Here is a 14,578-nt window from a genome sequence, read left to right as displayed (position 1 = left end):
TAAAAACACTCAACTTAAAGCAATAAAGCATAAAATAATGGGAAATCTAATATGCACAATCTAGTTAGTTGACAGGAAAGTTAATGAAAATAAAGCAAGAAATTCCTAAAGCAAAAGAAATTTCAAAATACTTTAAGAAATTATTCCATTTAATAAACTACAAGGAAAATGACTAAAAGTAAGAAAGTAGCAAGACAATAGAAAAATTAAAATCCTACTAATCCACTGTTATCATAACTAGATCATGCAACAAAATCATGTGAAATCATAGCGCTAATATACCCATCAAACGATACTATTGCCTCAAAGAATTTAAAGTGTTTTGTAGGTATGTGAGACTAGTCTACCATGAAATTAGCACTAGGAAGATTGAATACTTGGATTTTTATATTTTAAAAGTACAAAGTGCTTGTCATGTTGTGCAATCCTTCAAGCAAATGAGGCTTACATCCAATGTTTAATTATGCCATAAACATCATTATAAGGTTCAAAATAAAGAGTGGATTTGGAAAATAATTCAGTCACATGATCATCCTATTTGTTAGATCATTCTAAAGCATTTATTACCACAACTATCTCTGATCCATCCTTATCTTTGTTGTCAATGAAATTTTGTTTGGGAAAAAAGGATTGCACCTTCAAAAAAGTCATATTATTATTTTGTTATAATACAAATCCTTAATGAAACGAAAAGCTTAGGTGCTTTTGAGAATCAAATTTTCAATTAGATTTGACAACCTCAAGCTTGGTCTTTTCTTAAGAGGGAGCATTGTTAATGATCAACATCATAAATTTTTTACAATATTTTCTCCTTCTTCCTCTTAAGCATCAAGATTTGGACTATATATGGGTGGTGTATCCCAATATATCATCATTATAGTTACATCAACATCCTTACAAGAGTCATCCAATATAATGCAATGAACTTTGGAGTCTTGTGAGATCTTAGTAGCCAAGATAAACAAGTTTGATGATTCCAACAAAAAACCTTTCTTATCTACGATAGAAATTTTATGGGAATGCATGCCATAGTCCTTGGATTCTATTTGAAAGAGACCTTCATCTTTAGAAACACATTCTTTTGATAGCACATAAATGTTATGTTCAAGGTTTTATAAAGGAATATTTTGTATAACTATAACCATCCCTCCCACATTTACCCAATTTCAACGACCTGTCAGGGTAAACATGAGACAAAGAGTTAATATGATATGACCTGACCTCCAAGCTTCAATTATGGAAGTGGGTCCGATAAATTGAACTTATTGACCACATGCTGACAACCTATAAAGCTTACAAGACACTTAGGAGCCAAAGGACCACCCCGGTGACCAAACCCTGAGTTAAACTACTTTTTTAGTGACCTAACACCCCAACCACATGCACAAGCCTGCATGAGTGCGATTGTGACCCTCCAACCACATGCAAAAGCCTACCTGAGTGCGGTTTTGACCTAAACTACTCAGTTCAATGCCTGCGATCCTGAGATCTGAGCCACAATTCCATGCCAACCTCCAAACCACTACCCAAAACTTCTTGAAACTTTCTAGAATGATAAAAAAACTTGAAGATAATGCCAATCATATCAAACTTGATCAAATACTTGACCTAACCAGGCCTAACCATGACAATCATTTCATCAAACATATGATGAAAATGTAATCTACAAGTCATTAATGCATATATGGACATAGGAGTTTGAAACTTATCTAGGAATCATCAAGAAGGTATAACGCCCTCTCATAATACCTGCAATACCTCTTGTTAGCTCATGCATTCATTAACCATCACATACTTATTAAATCTTGAATAAGACCTAACTAGAGTACATTTCCATTCCATGCTTATAACCAACATATAACCAGATTTATAACCATGAAATAACAACCATCAAATTACCATAATAACATGTACAAATGATCATAGAACACAATAGGAAAAATAACTCTTATTAGCTTATGCAAAAGTCAACCAAGTCAGGGACTTCCACATACCACCCAACCATAGATTGGGCTAAATCAACTCTCTCCTTCAACCAATCACTCTTGTTCCATATTCCAAGCATGAATGTGGGAACTCAAGACATAACAACCAAGGCTTCCCCAAGATTAAACCACTCCACCCTCAGGCTATCGTGATCCCACCAAATTCGATCAAGAGATCACAATGCCCAAAACAAGCTTGGATGCCTTAGAATTTCTTCATCATTACCTTAAGGAATTTTCTTGTCTCCACCCACCTGTTGAGGGCTTCTTGAATATTAAACCACCACCATCCCCAACCCTTGGGAATTTTCCTAAGACCACCTCACCCAGCTCCAAAACCTTCCAATAATCCAAATCTCAACCAAACAAAAGAATCCCATCACACCATGGCTATCCAAAAATGGAAAGGCAAGGCTAAAACAACTGTCACACCTGACAAAATCCATGTCAATGACAACAAAAGAACCAAATACACAAATGCATGTACAATGGATTCACAAACCAACTAGGAAATCACACTTTCAACCTGTTATCTGTAAGTCTTCCTACTGAAGTTGCTTGATCCAACCTTCCTTGCTTGTCCTTTGCTTTCATTGTCCTTCCTTTACCTTGCTTGCTTGATTTCTCCTCTTGGTGCCATTCTCTCTGTTTCTCACTTGATCCAAGCTAAAACCGACAAAAAACTGTGAACTGATCCTCAGAATCCTTTTTATCATTGAGGCCTCTATTTTCTTCATTCCTCCATTTTTCCTTCAATTTTCCTCTCATGCAACTTGTGACCCTTCACCTTCCTTTTTCTCCTATTTTCCTTTATTTTTATAAATAAAATACCAATTAATGCATCTTTTCCTTTTCTAGTGCCTTTGCCAATTTCCTTAGCCATAATAAATCAAAGTGACACCCACTATGATGTTTTGCCCAACATTCAGCTTGGAATATGTGTCCCACAACCTTGGTCTTATTTTGCCTTTATTAACTTTATGACATGAACTTTTAACTTAGGATTGTTACAAACCCCTCCCCCTTTGGGGGACACCATCCTCGGTGTTCAATGACACCCATGACTAGAAAAATTGTTGAAGACCAAAACATATTGCCTACGAAGCTTTATAACTTAGCTCGATGCAGTGTTTACAATAATAGGTTGCTGAAAAGCGAAACCAACATGAAAAAAATGACAACTTGACAAACATACTTCTTATTGGAGCTTTATAACATATCTCATTACGGTATTACAATAACAACCATACATAAATATATACATATACTAAAACTTCTTTTCCTCAATCGACAAATAATGAAGGATACATACCCTGCATCTGATCATCGATCTCCCATGTAGGTTCATCAGGCCCAAAGTGCTTCCATTACACTTTAACTTGCTTGATTGCTCAGTTCCATAGCATGATTTTTTTTCCTGCTGCAATATGCATTGAGGTTCCAACTGCAATTCTCCTTCTAGCTCCACCTGCAATGTAGAAATTTTGAATAATATAACACTTATTCACAGAGATTATCCTGATTATACACTATTTGTGGAATGCATGCATAATACATAACCTCCTCTACGTTGATCATCAATTTGCGGAATCAAAAACAATCACATGCGCACTTTGAAACATCAATCACACATATCAACACAATATGTAATGGGGAAAGCATACAACTGAAAACCCCGAACTATCTGTATATTATAATGATAGAGAACATGTAACAATACATAGTACAATACTCCTCACAAGTACTCAGTACTATCTCCACTTGCTACACACAAACTAGCTCAGATCTGAATCAAGTCACAGGTTCAAATCTCCTCCGCTGTTTTTTTTGCCTCTACTGCGCAATCCAAGTTGAGAATAGGAATGATACAAGCTCGTTTTCCCTTGGCTTGTATTGCGCAATCCTCATTGGCAATCTCAATCAATGATTGTGCAAATCACATGCACAACTATAGTCACAACTGATAGTAGACTCACTCTTTCACCCACCTCTAACACTTGTCTCCATTGAACTGTCCATGCACTGAGTTAACTGATGTATTCTTTAGTTGATTTATGAGTTAATAATTAGTGAATTAATTAATAATTAATTCACATCACTCATCACTAGTGTATTTGGCAGTTAGACTAAATACAACTAGTTCAACTAAGTCAAACTGAACACAACTCCATCAACTCCTCAATCAACTCCACCAAACTCAATCATTTGAGTTCTAACTGAAGTCCATCATGCAATAGCTCAACTCACCCATAAGAAAAGTGTATTTCCTTCTGGCAGTTGCAGTTGCATGTGCCACATCTGTAGCTCGAACTGAAGTGCTGCAAGAGGATAAGATAATGTTTATAGTCCAAATATTATTAAGAGCTAATAATATTCGACTGTTCTATTTTTAGATTGGCAGTCTAAAAATAGAATCTGCCCATATGTCTAAAAATAGAAGTCCATCTATTTTTACCAACATGACCAATCATCCACAAATAGCATCCTGCAACTCATAGACCATGATACATATGTCTAAAAATAGACATAGTCTAAAAATAGATTTTGCACCAAAAATAGCCTGTGGCCCACTTAGTGAAGGCGACTTCTTTTCACTAAGCTCCATCATCTTGTTGCATTTTCAACACTCCCTCTCAACAAGATATGGATTATCTGCAACCCTTATCCTGCCTTTGTGGTATTCGAATTTGCTCCTGGTGAGCGCCTTCGTCAAGATATCAGCATCCTGATCCTTCGTGGGAATGTATGAAAGTAACATGATTCTCCGCTGCACACAATCTCTGATATGATGGTACCTGATGTCGATGTGCTTGGATCTATCATGAAATACTGGATTAGCCGAGAGTTTAATGCAACTCTGTTTATCACAATAAATCACAGTAGGCTCCAAGTGTGACCCGAACAACCCGACCAGGATCTTCCTCATCCATATAGCCTTGCATGCAGCCAAACTTGCTGCCATATACTTGGCCTCTGCTGAAAAGAGTGCCATGGATCTCTGCTTCCTGCTGTACCAAGAAACTGTTGTCGACCCGATACTGAAGATCCCTCCAGATGTTCTCTTTCTGTCCGTTGGGCTCCCTGCCCAATCTGCATCCGTGAAGCCACATAGCTTCACCTCATCGTCCTGTCTGTACCACAATCCATATCTCGATGTGCCTCTGAGATAACGCAATACATGCTTGCCTGCCTTCCAGAAGAGCTTGGTTAAGCTACCATAGCTTGTGAAAGCTGGTTAACAACATAGCATATATCGGGTCGTGTATTGACCAGATACATAAGCAACCCCACCAACTGTCGATAAACAGTGGCATCCACTACCTCCGCTGAAGTATCATCCTCCTTCCTCCAACCTCCAGGAAGAGGATTATCAACAGGCTTGCAGCCATGCATGTTGAACTTCTCCAGTATCTCCCGGGCATACTCACCCTGAGAAACAAATAGTCCATCACTGCGCTGCCAAATTTCCAATCCTAGGAAATAATGAAGGAGGCCCAAGTCCTTCATCTCAAACTCTCTAGCAAGATCCTCCTTGCATGAAAGTATCAACAACTCATCTCCTGTCAAAATCAAATCATCTACATACAGTACAATGATCAGCAACTTACCCTCCACCACAATCTGGTATAGTTTAGGATTCGCCTCACTCTTGGAGAATCCAAGTCCGGTGAAATAATTGTCTATCCGTGTGTACCAAGCACGAGGTGCTTGTTTCAACCCATACAATGCTCTCTTAAGCCTGCACACATGCGACTCGCTGCTGAAGATCTCGAAACCTTCGGGCTACTCTATGTACACCTCCTCCTCAATGACTCCATTGAGGAACACAGTCTTCACATCCATCTAATGAATGTGCCACCCCATCTGCGCTGAGAGAGCAAGAATCGTCCGTATGGAAGAATACCTTGCGACAGGTGCAAAAGTCTCCTCATAATCGATCCCCTCTATCTGTGAGAAGCCTCAGGCAACAAATCTTGCCTTGTACTTCTCCACACTCCCGTCAGCTGCCTGCTTCACTTTGTAGATCCATCTTGAACCCACCACTGATTTCCCTTCTGGTCTTGGGACAATCTCCCATGCACTGTTTCTGACAATCGAATCATACTCTTCCACCATGGCATCTACCCATGTGGGATCCTCCACAACTTCCTCGAAAGAGGATGGCTCAGTCACAACACATTTGCTCACAAGAGCCATGTATCCAGTGTACCTGTTAGGTGACTGTCTCTGTCTACGCTGTGCTGTAGGTGGTCCTACAACCTTCTCTGCATCTTGAGCCAGTCGCTCAGCTTTTGTAGTGCGCTTTCGCCCTCTGATGGTTGGCGCTGCATGAGTGGTCTCTTCCACTCCATGAACTTTATCTTGTGGCTGATCCACGTCCTGAAGCTCATCCTTAGGAACTAATAGCTCCTCATCTGCATGCAAGTGTGGCTTCCTCTCAAGCGAATACTTCATGGCTTTCTCCTCCTGAAATTTGATATCCCATCGCACAACAGTCTTGCGACTGTCTGGCAAATACACACAATAGTTGTGGGGCGTATCAGTGTACCCCAAAAATATCCCAACCTCTGTGGTCGGCTCCAGCTTCTTCCTGGCATCCTTCGTCACATGCATGTAAACAGGAGAACCAAAAGTCCTCAAATGGAAAATATCAAGCCTCTTACCAGAATAAGCCTCCTTGGGTGTACTCATGCCAAGTATCTTGTGAGGACAACGGTTCTGCACATATAATGCAGTATTGCATGCCTCCGCCCACAAGTGAAGGGGTAGGCCCTGATCATGCAACATCGCCCGTGCAGCACCCACAATCGTTCTGTTCTTCTGCTTAGCAACCCTGTTCTGCTGTGGGTTATGGGGAGCTATGAGCTCTCTTCGAATCCCTTCTGCGCTGCAGAAGTCCTTGAACTCGCCAGAGATGAATTCACCACCATTGTCGCTCCTAAGAGCCTTCACCTTCTTCCCCGATTCCTTCTCGACCAATGCTTTGAACTCACAGAACTTTGAGTATGTCTCGCTCTTCTTCTGCATGAAGAAGATCCAACACTTCCGAGAGAAATCATCAACAATGATCACATAGTACTTGTGTTTTGTTGTCGAAGCTACTGAGAAAGGTCCACACACGTCTGTGTGAATTCTCTCAAGGATTGTCATGGCGTGACTATCCTTCTCGTGAAAGGTGGCTTTCACAAATTTCCCCAAATTACACCCCTTGCACTGATCCGACTGCGCAAGAGTGCCTTTAGGAAGCCCAGTAGAAATCTGCTGCAGTATCTTCAAGGCTCCATGGTGAAGGTGGCCCAATCTCTTATGCCACAGCTCGCCATCATCCTGGCTCACCAATCCTTCTGCCTTGCATGCCATTGTTGTGCAGCCATCTACATGCCATTGATAAAGGTTCTTGACTCAAACCCCTATCTTCCGAGTTTCTCCAGTTGTCTTACTGCGAAGGAAAGCCTTTCCCTTGCTGAAAACAACATCATATCCCCTGTCTTCTAACATCGGGACAAAGATAAGGTTCTTCTTCAATCCTGGAGCATGCATCACTTCCTTCAATACGAAGGGTTTACCAGACTCCCTCTCAAAGGAAATGGTACCGATACCAGTCGCACTGTATCTACCATCATCGCCCATCTCGATGTGCACTCCAAGATCTTTCTCATCTAGATCAGAAAAAAAATCTCGATCTCCTGTCATGTGAAAAGACGCACCACTGTCCAAGAACCATACCGATCCCATCACACTGGACAATTTGTGGCATAATGTCCGTGCTGGTGACAATGAAAGCACTTCACCTTGGACATGCCCTACTTCTTGCCTTTCGCACCGGAATGAGAAGCTTTCTTGTTCTTCCCCTTCTTTGCTTTGGTAGCTAAAGCGCAATTTTCTTCATCAGATGCCTTTGATGAAGATCTGTCCCTGGTATTCCGCCTGATCTCCTCTTGCACAAGATCAGACCAAAGTCTCTCCCATCCTAGCAATGTCTCCTGACCATTGACAGAGTCCTGATAGGAATTCCAACTCTTCGGAAGACCAAGGAGAGCCAAGCTCACCAAGTCCTCATCATCGACAGTCACCCACACACTTCCCAGCTCATCTTGGCATTGAGTGAACTTCGTGAGATACTTGGGCATACTGTCTCCTTTCTCACACTTAATGTTTCTGAGTTCATCCTTGAGCGCCAACTTCCTCTGATTGCTCTTGCTTTGGAATAAATCTATCAACGCTTTCCACATCAAGTATGGAGAAGCCTTTCCATGCAGGCTGGATAGAATGTGATCCTTCACGCCCTCCAACAGAATCCTTCGACACTTTGTTGTCTTCTTTTGCCAAGCCTCAACGTGAGCAACATCAGTAGGCTTTGGGACCTTAGCCTCTATGAACTCCTTCAACACATTGTCATCTAACACCACCTCCATCCTGTCTTTCCATGCAATATAATTCGAGTTGCCTTCAAGGGCATACTCCAATCGCAATCCGTTGAAAGACATTTCAACTTCGACACCAATAAAACACTGCTGCAAATTTGAATTCCACCATCTCAAAACTCAACCGCTTCTGATCTAAAATTCGTGAGAACAAAGTATTTCTCATACAGAGATTGACTGTATGGGCATTTACCGGATATCTCACCTTCCAAAAGAAGGATGAATCCAGAGGCTACTTGGCCCGATTACAGACTCTGCCTGAAGAAATAAAATGTAATCACTTTCTGAATAATAGATCTGATGATCAACTTTGCTCTGATACCATGTAGAAATTTTGAATAATATAACACTTATTCACAGAGATTATCTTAATTATACACTATTTGCGGAATGCATGCATAATACATAACCTCCTTTATGTTGATCATCAATTTGCGGAATTAAAAACAATCGCATGCGCACATTGAAACATCAATCACACATATCAACACAGTATGTAATGGGGAAAACATACAACTGAAAACCCTGAACTATCTGTATATTATAATGATAGAGAACATGTAACAATACATAGTACAATACTCCTCACAAGTACTCAGTACTATCTCCACCTCCTACACACAAACTAGCTCAGATCTGAATCAAGTCACAGGTTCAAATCTCCTCCGCTGTTTTTTTTGCCTCTACTACGCAATCCAAGTTGAGAATAGGAATGATCCAAGCTCGTTTTCCCTTGTCTTGTACTGCACAATCCTCATTGGAAATCTCAATCAATGATTGTGCAAATCTCATGCACAGCTATAGTCACAACTGATAGTAGACTCACTCTTTCACCCACCTCTAACACTTGTCTCCATTGAACTGTCCATGCACTGAGTTAACTGATGTATTCTTTAGTTGATTTATGAGTTAATAATTAGTGAATTAATTAATAATTAATTCACATCACTCATCACTAGTGCATTTGGTAGTTAGACTAAATACAACTAGTTCAACTAAGTCAAACTGAACACAACTCCATCAACTCCTCAATCAACTCCACCAAACTCAATCACTTGAGTTCTAACTGAAGTCCATCATGCAATAGCTCAACTAACCCATAAGAAAAGCGTATTTCCTTCTGGCAGTTGCATGTGCCACATCTGTAGCTCGAACTGAAGTGTCGCAAGAGGATAAGATAATGTTTATAGTCCAAATATTATTAAGAGATAATAATATTCGACTGTTCTATTTTTAGACTGGCAGTCTAAAAATAGACTCCGCCCATATGTCTAAAAATAAAAGTCCATCTATTTTTACCAACATGACCAATCATCCACAAATAGCATCCTGCAACTCATAGACCATGATCCATATGTCTAAAAATAGACATAGTCTAAAAATAGACTTTGCGCCAAAAATAGCCTGCGGCCCACTTAGTGAAGGCGACTTCTTTTCGCTAAGCTCCATCATCTTGTTCCATTTTCAACATGCAATACGAACCAATCAATCACATGATCAACATCCTTCACATATCTTTTAAGTAATGAAACATGGAAAACATCATGGACTTTCATTGTTGGTGACAATGTAAGTCTGTAGGCCATTGGTCCAATCCTCTCAAGGATTTCGAAAGGCTCGCAATACTGAGGTGCCAACTTGGCACATGACCCAATCCTCAAGGAGCTCTTCTTGGGCTTGATGTGCAAGTACACATGCTCCCCAACTTGAAACTCATTAAATACCCTATTTTGATTTGCATAACTCTTCTACCTAACCAGTGTTACCTTCAAATTATTCTTGATAACCTACATTTCTTGTTTCATCTCTTCCAACATGTTCGGTCCAATCAATACCTTGTTCACTAGATCACTCCAATAGTTGGGAGTATTACAACTCCTGCCATAAAGTGCCTCAAACATACTCATCTTCAAGGAATTCTGATACCCATTATTGTACGTAAAATATACCAGTGGTAGATACTCTTCCCACTTCTTATGTTGATGCTTGACATACATCCTCAACATGTCCTCTAGAATCCTTTTAACCCTCTCTATATGTTCATCTATCTACAGATGATAAGTTGTATTGAAAGCCAACTCTGTACCCAAACCTGTGAACAGCTCCTTGCAAAACCTGGAAGTGAACTTGGCATCTCTGTCTCATACAATCTTCTTAGGAACACCATGCAATCTCACTATCTCGCTGATGAAGACTTTAGCTACCTCACTAGATGAATTACTAAACTTCATTGGGATAAAGTGAGATACCTTGGTTAAATTGTTAACCACAACTGTAATAGAATCACGATGTCTAGATGTCCTCGATAAACCTGTGATGAAATCCATAGAAATGACTTCCCATTTCCATTCCAGAATTGGAATTGAAATCGGATGTAGTAAACCACCTAGATGCTTGCACTCTACTTTTACCTGTTGGCAATCTAAACACCTTGCAACGAACTCAACTACCTCTTTATTTATATTCAACCAATAATAGAACTTCTTCACAACTCTTAGAGTCTTCTAATACCCCGGGTGAGCTGAATACGACTTAACATGAAATTCCCTCTAGATGAGCTTCTTGAGCTCACTGTCATCTGGTACATAAATCATGTCCCTAAATCTCACCAAACCATTTGTCATGAGATGATAATCCACATCTTGGTCACCTATACTCTGCTGTTATAACCTGTGCTTAAGCTACTGGTACTTGAAATCTTGTTGTCCCTCCTGCAAGATTTGATCCTATAAATTTCTCCCATATGAACTCATAGTTGTTATGTGATTTACCTACACTCTTCTGCTAAGAGCATATGTAACCATTTTCTCCTTATGCTTAATGTACTTGATCTCAAATGCAAACTCACTGAGTGTGGCCAACCATCTAACTTGCTTGGAATTCATATTAGGTTAGTCAAACAAGTATCTCGACCCACTTTGATCACTCATTAACACAAACCTCCTGCCAAGAAGATAGTGCCTCCACATCTTCAATGCATGAATGATCGTTGCCAACTCAAGATCATGTGTCACATAGTTTTTCTCATACTCATTCAGTTTCCTTGACTCGTAACATACCACCTATCCCTCTTACATCAGGACTCCACCAAATCCTCTCTTGCAAGCATCTATACACCCCATGAACTCTTTATCTGGATTTGCAATATTTAAAATTAGAGCATTTGTAAGCAACTGCTTCAACTACTCAAAACTAGTTGCACATTCCTCTGTCCATTCAAATTTATTTCCTTTCCTTTACAAAGATGTAATAGGATAGGCAATCCGTGAGAATTGCCTAATGAAACTCTTGTAATAACCTTCTAACCCCATGAATGATCTGATCTCATCCACATTCCTAGGCGCTGCCCATTCCATGATAGCTCCGACCTTTTCTAGATCCACTGCTATACCTTCCTTGGAGACAACATGCCCCAAGTAATGAACTTACGTCTGAAAGAAACTACATTTACTAATCTTGGCATACAACTGATTCTCTCTCAACAATCTTAACATTGCTGCCAAGTGTTCTACATGCTCCTCCTCATTCTTAGAACATATCATATGTTATCAGTTAATACTATCACAAACTTGTCTAGATACGGATGCAACACACTATTCATCAAACACATGAAAGTAGTTAGAGCATTAGCCAAACCAAAAGGAACCACAACAAACTCATAATGCCCATACCTAGTCCGGAAAGCATTCTTGTAGACATCCTCTTCTTTGATGCATACCTGATGATATCCTGATCTTAGATCAATCATCGAGAACACTCCTACTCCCTTCAACTGATCAAATAAATCAACGATCCTTGACAAAAAATACTTGTTCATGATTTTCACCTTGTTTAGCTACCTATAATCAATGCACAACATGAGAGTACCATCCTTCTTCTTCACAAACAACATTGGTGCACCCCAAGGTGACACACTTTGTTGGGTGTTTGTTATATTCTTTCCACAACTAGGCCCACACGCGCGGGGGTGAAATCACCTCCTGTTCATTGCGCTAAACGCAGTAGGGGGAGTGGCAACCCCCCCTGTCAGGGTGTTTGAGGGGGGCGGTAGCCCCCCCTCTACGGGGTCCGAGGCAACGCCCATGGATTTTTTTTTTTTGGAGTCTATATTAGGTGGGAGGACCTATCTATGGTATTGTGCGTGGCTTTCACACATGGTTTTGGGCATGATGGTTTTCTACCCATGGTATTTTGTAGATCTGGTCAAGGGAACTATGATTATGTTTTAATCCAGGGTTAATGGATTGGGGTTTATGGATGCTTCGACATGTATATATATGTATTGTAACATTGAAAGGAATATAATGAAAAATCAATCTGGTAGTTCCAGTTTTGGGATCCAGGGAAAATCTCTGTGTATATCTATTTTATGTTTTATGCTCTCGCCATTGTTTATTTTCTGTTTTAAAATTCGTATGCAGGTAATTCCTATACGGGTTTAAAACCTACATTTGGTATCAGATTTGTTTTGGCTTCAAGGGGATGCCTTTGTTGCTGAGGGGTTTTTTTCGGGCTTTTGGTAGACCCTACTCAGTGGGAGATATGCGGGATCGATTCTTATGGTGAAAGAAGATGGTGAGTAGTGGAAAGATAAAGATCGAGAAATTCAATGGTCATAGTTTTGAGTTGTGGAAACTTAATATAGAGGATCTGTTGGTGGATAAAGATCAGTGGATCGTAGTAGATCTGGGTACTAAACCAACGGAAATGTCAGTTGAAGATTGGGCGAAGTTGGATCGGAAGGAAAAGAGCACAATGTGTATCTCAGATTCAGTATTGTTGAATGTATCGGGGGAAGCTTCGGTGAAGGATTTGTGGGACAAGTTAGGGACTTTGTACCAATCTAAGTCTCTAGTGAATAAACTGTTCCTACGGAAAAAGTTGTATAACCTGAGGATGAAGGGTGGAGACTCAATGACAAAGCATCTGAACACCTTTAATACTGTGGTAAGCTAGTTTTTATCTGTTGATATACACATTTTAGATAACGATAAGTGCATCAGTTTGTTGTGTTCTCTACCAGATTCGTGGGATAACCTGGTTGTTATAATAGATAGCAATGCGACTACCTTGCAGTTTGATGAAATAGTCTCATCCTTGCTATTGGAGGAGATGAGACGGAAAAATATGGAGGGCCATAATGGTAATGCCTTGTCTGTATGAGGACGGTCCCAGAATAGAAACAAAAATAAATCCTCGAGTGGGAGATCTAAATCTAGAGGGAGATCTAAATCTAGAGGGAGATCTAAATCTAGAGGGAGATCTAAATCTCCAGCAAAACATGTGAAGATGTGCTGGAAATGCAGAAAGGAAGGGCACTTCAAAAAGGACTGTAGATCTAAAGCTCCTGAGAAAGGAAAGGGATTTCATGATGCTCCTTCTGTAGAGGCGAAAACCACCTCGGATGAAGGTGGGGATGTGTACTTGGCTTCTTCTTTAAGTACACATGTAGATCATGAGGCATGGTTGATTGACTCAGGTGCATCCTTTCACTTCACTCCCCACAGGGAGTGGTTCTGGGAGTATGATAAATATGATGATGGTGATGTCTTCTTAGGGGATGATAGGAAGGCTAGAATCGTCGTTCGTGGAAAAGTCAAGTTGAAGTTGCAAGGTGGAAGGATTAGAACACTTCCGGTTGTTCTGCATTGGCCAGAAATTTGATTTCTATAAGCAAGCTGGATGATGTAGGTGTAAAAACAGTGTTCGAGAAAGATACCTGCAAGATGGTTTGCGGAGCACTGGTATTAATGCAGGGAGTTCAGATTGGAACTCTATACAAGCTTCAGAGTAACATTGTTATTGATGGGTGCAACAGTTTTGTGGTTCTTGAAAGTGGAGCAGAAAATCTAGCGGTCTCTGGAGAAAATACCATGCTGTGGCATCAAATTCTTGGACATATTGGAGAGAAGGGCCTTTGAATACTTCATGGTAATGGTATCGTAGAATATATTTCTAATTGCTCTCTGGATTTTGATTTCTATGAAAATTGTGTATATGGGAAGCAAAATTGGGTGAGTTTCCCCTCTGGTGCTAAGAGGGCAAAACGAATATTACAGCTTGTGCACAGTGATGTGTTTGGACCTATGTTGGCTCCATCACTAGGTAATTTTGTGTACTATGTATCATTTATAGATGAATTCTCAAGGAATACATGGATATATTTCC

This window comes from Pinus tabuliformis, chromosome 7 (assembly GCF_031772625.1).
Source record: "Pinus tabuliformis cultivar Carrire ecotype Pingquan chromosome 7, CPIR1, whole genome shotgun sequence".
Taxonomy (NCBI): domain Eukaryota; kingdom Viridiplantae; phylum Streptophyta; class Pinopsida; order Pinales; family Pinaceae; genus Pinus; species Pinus tabuliformis.
This window is presented reverse-complemented; position numbering follows the sequence as displayed.